Raw genomic sequence first — 9,933 nt, 5'->3', positions numbered from 1 at the left:
TTGCATGTTGTTCCCAACGAGTTGTTTTCTTTACCGCATACCTATGAAAAATACGACAATTACTTAGAATACCTCTACAGTTAGTATAAAAATATGGCTAACTAAGATGTGAATAATTTACCTAGTGAAACACTCTCCCGATTCAAGAATAGTCTCTATTTCTACACGACGAGCAGCGAAATAAGCAATAGTTCGATAGAATGATGCTTGGACTAGTGCAGTGATGGGTAGCTTTCTGGTTCCTTTCAGAACAACGTTTGTACTTTCGGCCACATTCGTAGTTAGCCATCCATAACGATGACCACCATCATGTGACTGTATCCACTGCTTATGATCTATGGAGCAAAATATCGTAAGCAATTAGGGTTTGCTGTTTGAAGTTTGGCCATATAGTCGTTAAACTTTCGAGCTTGAAATTTTGATCCTGCACCAAACTCTTCAATAGACTATTTTTATACTTGTCGTTAAAATTACTCGCCACATATCGCAAGCAGAATCTGTGGTGCACTCCTACCTAAACGTTGTTAGAGTTTTTGACGACAGATATAATGTCTTTGTGTCTATATGAAATTAGACACATTCCCTCCCTTTAATGCACCTCATAATCCCATAAATTTCTCAAAAACCAGCTCCATGAATTAGCACTTTCCTCCGATACAATAGCATATGCAATTGGACAGATGTGACCATTTGCATCGACTGAAGTAACTATTAATAATGTTCCTTCATACTTTCCATACAAATGGGTTCCATCAATTTGAAGTAGCGGCCTACAATGCTTGAAACCCTCAATAACAGGTCCAAACAACAAAAACACGCTATTGAACATGACAATCCTTTCATCACAATCCACTTCATTTAGTCTTCAACAGATAACTGTATCGGGGTTCGTGATTTGTAAGATATTCATCCATCTAGGCAGACAATTGTACGATTCGATCCAATCTCCGAATATCTTCGTATTGCTTTTCTTCTTCCGTCCCACACTTTCCAGTAACTAACGGAATAACCATATTTTTCAAGATAATATCTTGTAATGTTTTGACATCAACTGATGGATTTTTTTTTTAAAACTATGATGCTTACCTTAGACGCAATTAGATTTGAGTCCAATTGATTGTGATCCTGACTCAGTCTTGCATACACACATGAATGAGGGTCATTATACTGGGTAATTTCAAATTTACCATCTTTTTTACGGCAGACAGCGTGAAATCTCCACGTGCACCCATTGCCATATCTTTTAAACCTAACATCCCATACTGTTTTCTTTGACTCAATGACTTCAAAATTTTGATCTCGAATGATTGAATAACTTTTCACTGCATTTTTAAAATTCAATTTGGAATTGAATATAATCCCCTTAAGTAATGAATTAGACTCCATATTACTGTCTTCCTCAGTTGTTGAATCGGGTACAATGTTCATGTCGTTCAGGTCTATCTCAGTAAATGTTTCAGGGACTTCACGAATGCTATAAAATTGACCAGGTAGTTGATCTAGATCGATATCATCATTGTCTATTTCAACTTCTTTGTTGTTTGTGGCAATAGTTGGATCACAATGCTCATCCTCCACATTATGACTTCCCAACTCAGTAGTAGTTTCAACTTCTTCTCTCGTTGAGGTTGGACTTGGGACACTGGGTTGAGATATATATAGTTCAACTCTATTTGGAGAGTATGGAGCGTTGCTCATTATGAACCATACATCAGCTTCACTTCATAATGAGATAGGGATATAGAAAGTAGATCCCGCTACATAACTACCATATATAAATATTACCTCTACCCCATCATCTCTATTTATGGATAATGCATCACATAATCCATCGATTAATGTGTTGAAGTCAACTTAACGATGCATGTTTATACAAAGAGATGGTTGCCTATCATATTCTATCCCGTTTGGCCCAATAACAATGTTTCCATGTATATAACATAAAAATTTCACAATGTCCATTGTAGTTTGGCCAATGCAATCTGATATTTATCATAATATATGTAACTATATATTAGGCCAACTATATTCATGTGCTATTCCTATTTTTATAAAGGAATGATTTGTTTAAAAAAATAAAGGAATATTTTTTTTAAAATAATATTCACCTTCAAACAAAAATAATAAAAAATAGGTACAAAATCATGATAAATATTATTATTAAAGACATGTATCATTATTTGACCATAAATCAATGATAAATATTCTTTTAAATTGACATGAATCTTTGTTTTTTAATCATCATTACAATATTAAGGAGAATAATCCAAAATAAATTGACTAGATAAACGGTAAACATAACAACAACAACAATAATACTAACAATAACATTAACATTAACATTCAAACATTCAATATTTAATAATCACTACATCATTCCAAATAATAGTAAATAACTATATACATAACCTTTGAATGACTTAATTGTAGAGTTTTTTTCAGGAATAATAGCCACTGTAATCAAAATTAAAAAAAAAAAAAAAACTAATACAAAATTATGAACATTTTACATTTTTATTTCATTTGAGAAATAAAATGTTAAATTAACCGATTATAAAATAATTTTTCTAATTCATCCCCTATAAAATAAATTCTCCAATTAATCCATTCTAAAATAAAATGTCAATGTTTCTCCAATTAATCCATTATAAAATAAAGAAATAATATCCACTATTAATTTTTTTTAATATATATATATATATATATATATAAAGAGAGAGATTTTAATAACTTTTATAGTTTTTATTGTAGCTGAAACAATTATATTTGTGGGTGAACTTTAATTAGTTCATCTAAATTCTGTTTAAAACTAATTGAGTGTGAGGTGTTTGTCAATGGACTTGGTTAGTTCATCGGTGATATTTTAGTTGGCTCCTATATCAAGAGTGGCCCTACACATAGTTATATGTTTATATGTATGTATATTTTTTTTAAAAAAAAATAAAATCCTAAGTCAGTCACATGAGATTTCACTGATTTTTATTTTTTAGGTTTGTTCAATATCATCTAATCTCTTTAATATAGACTCTAGAAAACCAAAGATATAAATTTGATGTTAAAATCCTATTCCATATTTATTTTTGTTTTCATCTATTTATCATTAAACATTTAATAGCATAGGTTTGTATAGAATTTAATGCTTGATTTATTATATGACTTTGAATAATAGTTATAAGATATAAATATTTACTCATCAAGTAAATAAATAAGGGATGTAATTTACACCAATACCACCATTAACTTTATATTCTTATTTAAATACCTATTTTTAGATTTCATTTTCTTTCTTTAATTCTTTTTATAAAAAAGGTATATCAATGGTTTTAGTTTTTTTTTTTCTCCACAAAATAAAGTAATATCACTATTTTTTCCATTAAGAACATATTCTTAATTTTACATTTAAAACAACTAATAAATTTTAAAATTTTGGCAAAATAAAAAAGGATGTTTGATTATGCTCCTAATTGCAAACCTTTTTCTTTTATGTGTAATAGATATCTAGGTATTTGATCTAAGGATAGATTTTTAGATAACATTAGATTTTTTTTTCTTTGAACGTGAAATAAAGATAAATTTTGATTTTTAAAAAATTTGAGTTAGACTATTTTTACTAAAAATATGGAGAAAATATGATTTTTTTTTCTTATAAAAAACCTTTCATTTTACATATGATGCTAAAAGATATGGAAAATGTAATTTTTATTATTTTTCTCTAACGTATGATGCTAAAAAATAAGAGAAAAATAAATTATTAATGATTTCAAATGTAAAATTTTATTGAATGCGTCTTTCCAAGCTAATAATTTCAATATGGATAAAAATAATGCCCTATTTATCTAAATAGTTTTAAAAGTGCATTTTTGTCTAATTATCTTGGTAAAGTACCTTATTTTTCCAATTAACTCGTTAGTACATTTGATTTTGAATTTATTAGGTCATTGACTTAGTGATTTTTTAAAAAAAAATCTAGAATCATTTAGAAGTCTGATAACCTATTTTTAATTGTTAACCCAAATATATATAACACAATGTTAATCACATGTAATTCTCCCTTATGAAAAACTATGAAATTAAACCAATATAAAAAAAATTATGAGAATCAATACAAAAGAAATTAACTCCCTGTAAAAAATATATCAACTTATTAAAAGAAAAATATTGCACCTTACCAAAAAAAAATTTGAATGATGGTTTATAGAACTTTTATTCAATATAATATCCACTGTAAACAAAATAAACACGGTAAACAAAATAAACATTAAAAAAATCAGTAAAGATTATCAAAAACTTAATTTTTTGTTAAATAACAAAAATATATCAACTTACCAAATAAAATACTACATTGAAACAAATTAATAATATGAAGGCGGAAATTGCAATGACCGTTAAACTTGAAATGAGAAGAAAATATGGGGAGAAAATATGAAGATGGAAGTTTGATTCTTGGGTGTTTGAAAATGAAGGCAGAAGATGATCGGTGTTTGAAAATAAAAGAAGAAGGTGAAGAAATGAAGGGAAGAAAATAGGATTCGGGTGTTTGTTGTTTGTAAAGGAAGAAGATGAAGAAATGAAGTTTGTTTAGGGGTTTTAAATTGGAAATGAAGGGGAAGAAGACAAAAAAGAAATAAAGGTGGAACGGTCGACGAGGCGGTCAACTGACCGTCTAAATGTGTTTGTTCAACAGAAGCAATTAGAGTGAGTTGACAACTCCACTTTTCTGACGCCAGTGAATGCATCTGTTCATTCAGACATTCTGTTTTTTTAATGAATTGAAAAAATCAGAGTGAATTGACAACTCCACTTTTCTAACGTCACTGAATGTGTCTGTTGAATAGACGCATCTAGACATTTCGTTTTTTTTAATGAATTGAAAAAAATAATAAAATATTTCAGAATGCGTCTCTTGAAGAGACACATTCGGAAAAGGACAAAAAATTAACAACATTTACTTAAATAAGTTGAAAAGTTACCCTTTTACTTAATTAAAATAAAAATTAACCCTATAAATCTAATTAACCCGTGAAAACATGTGCTAATATCTTCACTCTAACAATACTCTCACCTTGAATTCAAATTTAATTTCACGGGATTATTTTAATATTAAATTTATTTTTTTCCTGGAGTAATGTATTTTAAAATATTGGCAAAAATAAAATATTCTTAAATAATATATAGATTTGTTTTTTTAAACAATATAAGTAAGTATAAAGTTTATTGACGATTAACTTGCAAAATTATTTCTGAAATTATTGAGTGATGTACCATTAAGTACAAAATTTGGAGTTGGACCAAATAAAATTGAGTGAGTCAACATGAATATAATTACGGGTGTTTAAAAAACCCGATGACCCTAGGCTACACTGTGATCCCAATCAGTGGATATCTCTTTGAGAAGATGAAAAGCCTTTTCAAGGTCGATCTCTTTGAGAAGATGAAAAGCCTTTTCAAGGTCGACTCCCACTAGGTGTAAGTGACTGGGTTCCAAACCTCACCCTTGATAAAAAGATATTGAAGTAGCCTCATTTCTTTCTCCGTAAGTACTTGGAAAACTTGTCGTAGGTGTTTTTTTTACCTCTAAAGTCTTACTATACACCACAATATCATCCAAGTATACTACGAGATCATCCAATTCATTTGGGTTGGGTTGGGTTCAAATAAATGAAAATTTTATGAGTTGTATTGATTCAAGGGTTCACCGAATATAACCCAAACCAACTCGAACGAACCTGAGTTTATTCTTATCTTTAAAATATGTTTTTTTTATTACTTGTAACAAAATTATTTATACATATATTAATTTTAATTTTATTTAGATTCAATACTTTTTTAATAATTTATTCTTCAACAACTCTTAAAATAGTTTCTTTGCACTTTAGAAAGAAAATTTTCACTATTTAAATTGAAATTGAGTTGTTAATCTTAATTCAATATATGAAAAATAATTAAATAAGTTTTTTACATATTTATATTGTGTTTTTTTTAGAACAAAATTTTAAACAAATGACTCGACTAACCCTAACCAACCCAACCCAAATATTTCATGGTTGGGTTGGGTTGAGTTCATTTTTTAATAAGGGTTATTTAGGTTGAAGAAATAATTTATAACCCGAAAAATTAGATTGGCTCTAAAAAGTCTTACAACCCAACCCAATCCATGAACATCCCTAAATATAATTTAGAAAACATTTATTCTCAATTAAAAAAATTAGATATTTATATATTCTATTGTTATTAAATCTCTAGTTTTAGTAAGATTGATAGTATAAATATTATGTTAGTTGAGGTAGACGCACTCTAAGACATTTTGAAGAGTATGTCTCAAAAGAAAAATAAAGTAACCTTGGATCGCATGTTGGAGTACATGGAATGAGCGAAACAAAGGAGATCCATTCCCAATACATCTACTCGGACTATATGGATACAAAATTATTTGAAGGAAGTAGTTTCCATTAAAGATGCTCCTAACCTAGGTTTTTCACTTGAATAATGAAGCAGTTTCTGGATTTCATTCAACTTGGTCTCCTCCACAGAAAGGTTTTATTAAAATCAATGACAGGCCTGGGTGATATCAAAGCTTTAGTTATGGAGTTCCTTTGTACATGTTAGTAGAAAGTTAGGTCTTAGAGTACATGAAGCTGCTATAAAGTTTCTGGTGTTTGGAGTAGTTGTTTCCCAAATTCCCATAATGATGTAAGCTTGCATAATTGCCCTTGAGGCCTAATAAAAGTATTTCTTTTTTATTTATTTAAAAATATTTCATTAATTTTATCATTTATCTTATTAGACAAAATTTTAATGTTTTGAAACATAGAAACTTATGAGATACATCCCAAAGTATAAAAACTAAGTTAATATAATCACATACTAGTTATTATTATTATTATTATTATGTTTAGATAAAAGTAAATATTGTCACATAGAAGTGTTATAAAAAAGGGGGAAAAAAACTATAAAATAGTTATTTCTGTAGGTGGGTTGGCATTTAATAACGAAACTGAGTTGAATCAGGAATTTATGAATCTTATCCACCGTGAAACGCTGGGAATTCCTCCATTAACGACCGTGAGCAAGTAATAACCGGCCGGTGCAACATTTGGCGACGGTGGAGCTTCCACAACGGCACTCACCCATCCGCCATTGTCGTCTCTCTCCATCCTCTTGCTCCTTAGTTTCAGCAACCTTTGATTCATCGAAAACGAGTGGGTCGCAAATGGCGGTGCGTAAGCGTTAAATTCTACAGCATTTTCCCTCCTCCTCCCCAATTTGAATCGAACGGTGAACTCTCCGCCGTATTTGATGCCGTAATCACCGCGAGCATAGTTTATCGTCACATTTCTTGGCCTCTGATCATCGTATTTTGACTCAATGTAGTGTGGATGATATGCTTGTAATCTGAGTTCTGTTGGGTAAGGTACGTTCTCGAATGTGTAATTTCGTTGGGGATTCCCACCTGCAATTAGGATTCTTCCATCAGTAAGAACAATCGCTGACGAGTGGTACATTCTTGCTATTTTGGTGGATTTCAGGACTGAGAATCTTCTGTTTGGTTGGTTTTTAGGTTCGTAGAGGTAGGGTTGAAGGGAAGCGTTTCTCGCATTGCCCCATCCTGCACAACCAGTTTTAGCGCCATTAATGATCAAGATATTGCCCGTAGGAAGGATCAGCATATCGTGTAAAAGCCGAGATTCTGGCATGTCTTCCATTTTCCATTTATGTGTGTTACCAGTTATCACCATTCTTCCGCATGATCGCAGACCTTTCATGAACTCCCCACGTCGTGCTGCCCTGTAAGCTCCGGTAGCAGAGCCCCCACAAACCATGATTTCGACCTCTTGAAACCTGTTTCTGTGATCCAATGGGAGGATCACTGATGAGCCAGTGCTGGGGTAATTCCGCGCTCCCCCACCAGGTATTCGAGGATATGTCTTCACCACTCTGTTTCGTCTGTAATTGAACAGAATTGAGTCTCTGTTGGCGAAAATGAACAAATTCCCATCAGAGGAGAGATGAACAAATGGATAGAGGTTGTTTCCTCCCTCCTGATTGTTAAAAGTTTGGTGCAAGAATGGCAGATCATAGGACTTCTCTTTCCCCATTTTTGGAACGAATTCATAAGTGAATGTCCTCTTACCACCCACCACGATTAACCGATCATGCTCGGGAAGGACTTGATTCGTAGCATACCAACGATCATTTGATAGCAATGACTTGGCTTCACTCCAATCGCAACTATGGTCTTTACAAGGTCTGAACTTGCGGATTCTTCGCGACCCGCTACCATAACCACCTGTTTGTAACAACGTTCCATTGCTCAGGAAGGAACCAGAGGAGCACCAGGTATCGGAAGAAAGTTGGAGAGCTCTAACTTGATTCGTTGAAATGTCATACTCCACAGAATGCGCATAGCAGTTGGGGTCTATCATGTCAGAATGGGATGTCGTACACCTTTTCCCCCCAGATCGTCGTCGGAGTCGATATCCAGACGGGCCAGCACTAGTTTGATCGAATATAACAACGGTGTTGTGGTGGGTTAAAGCCATGTGCATAGCCACCACGCCAGTGTTATTCAAAAGAAGCTTCCACCTTCCTGCTGTTTGCGTTGCTGGGGAAACTCCAAATGCAGAACTGATTTCTATACATTGCAGTAGTAGCACGATCATGGCTTTCAGTACGATGAGTACTGCAGAAAAATGCTTATGGTTGGCCATGTGGATTGGACTGAATATTGTTGGAAAAGGTGAAATTGTTTATATAAGTTCTTCACTTAGTTGAAGCGATTAATGTTGGCAGAAAAGCTAGCTCATTCAAGAAATATTCTGAGTTAGTTTGGCAGAAATTCATGCTACAAAAGCTGAGCGTGAAGTTTGCCTGAAACTTTATTTGCTTATCTCTACAACGTATAGAAATCAATGCAAATGCCTCTTCTGTGAAGGTGTTACTTATTAGGTGGAGTTCAATGTGGCTGGTAATGAGAGATCAAGTCTGATAGCCCATTAAAAATATCGTAATTACATTCAGACTAATGCAAAACTAGTTTTCATAAAGAATTTGAGGCATCTGTTACCCCTAGGAGACTTATCGAACATCATTTTTAGACATTTTATGGAATGACAACATGAATGAAATTGAAGATTAGAGGAAAAACTATGGATATTGACAGAATTATATTGTTCGACTTGCGTGGCAGCATTGTCGTAGACATTCAACATTGAAAGCGTTTATCGCCATTTGAGGGAGGTGCAATGAGACAGGAGGATGCAAATGCATAGTTTCTTTGCTTACTGCCTTCAAGTAAATCATGTCCTCAATTATATTTGTCGGTGAAAATTTATTTTTTAAATGAAGGAAAAGGAAAGTGAAGAATCCCACATTGGTTAAATCAACAAGGAGATGTCTTCTTATTTACCCCAGAAGCGGTGAAGAGTTAGGCAAAGGAGTTAGGCAAAAGAGTTAGGCAAATGTGGATTTGATGGTCTATCAATGGTGTGTGTGGAATATTTTTTTATTAAAAGGGTTTTATTTATTTATTTTAAATAAATAACAATAATAATTTTCTTTAAATCATTTGTTCTTTTTAGTCATCCGAATTTGCCGTGGTCCGCTCTATGCGTAAGTACGCACGTTACCTTCTTTGTGCACTCTCAAGGCCTATAAATTGCCTTCAGTGCTTCAGAAGGAAGGTAGAAAACCAGAAATCGTGTTCTTTCCCTCCATGCTTTTCCTCTCCTTTCCCTTCACATTTTTCAAGCACAGTTAGTCTAGAGGGGTGTGAGAATTCTGATTGGCTTTCGGTGCAGTTTCGATGGAGACCGATTTATATTTGGGCTATATTTTATCTTGGGACGACGTGACATCCTCTATGAAGTACTTGCACATCGGACAGAGCCACGAAACGCCTTAAAGAAAACGAGATCCACGACTCAGCCTTTTTTC

At 32.6% G+C, this 9,933-nt stretch overlaps 1 pseudogene; it reads right to left on the bottom strand.

The window, feature by feature from the left end:
- Nucleotides 1–6,977: 6,977 nt before the first annotated feature.
- Nucleotides 6,978–9,497, bottom strand: LOC120071813 (aldehyde oxidase GLOX pseudogene; annotated as a pseudogene).
- Nucleotides 9,498–9,933: the final 436 nt, after the last annotated feature.

The sequence above is a fragment of the Benincasa hispida genome, chromosome 2 (genome assembly GCF_027475165.1).
Source record: "Benincasa hispida cultivar pf3 chromosome 2, pf3_genome.v1.1, whole genome shotgun sequence".
NCBI classification, from domain to species: domain Eukaryota; kingdom Viridiplantae; phylum Streptophyta; class Magnoliopsida; order Cucurbitales; family Cucurbitaceae; genus Benincasa; species Benincasa hispida.
The sequence above is the reverse complement of the archived record's forward strand: the minus strand, read 5'-3'. Positions and strand labels throughout refer to the sequence as shown.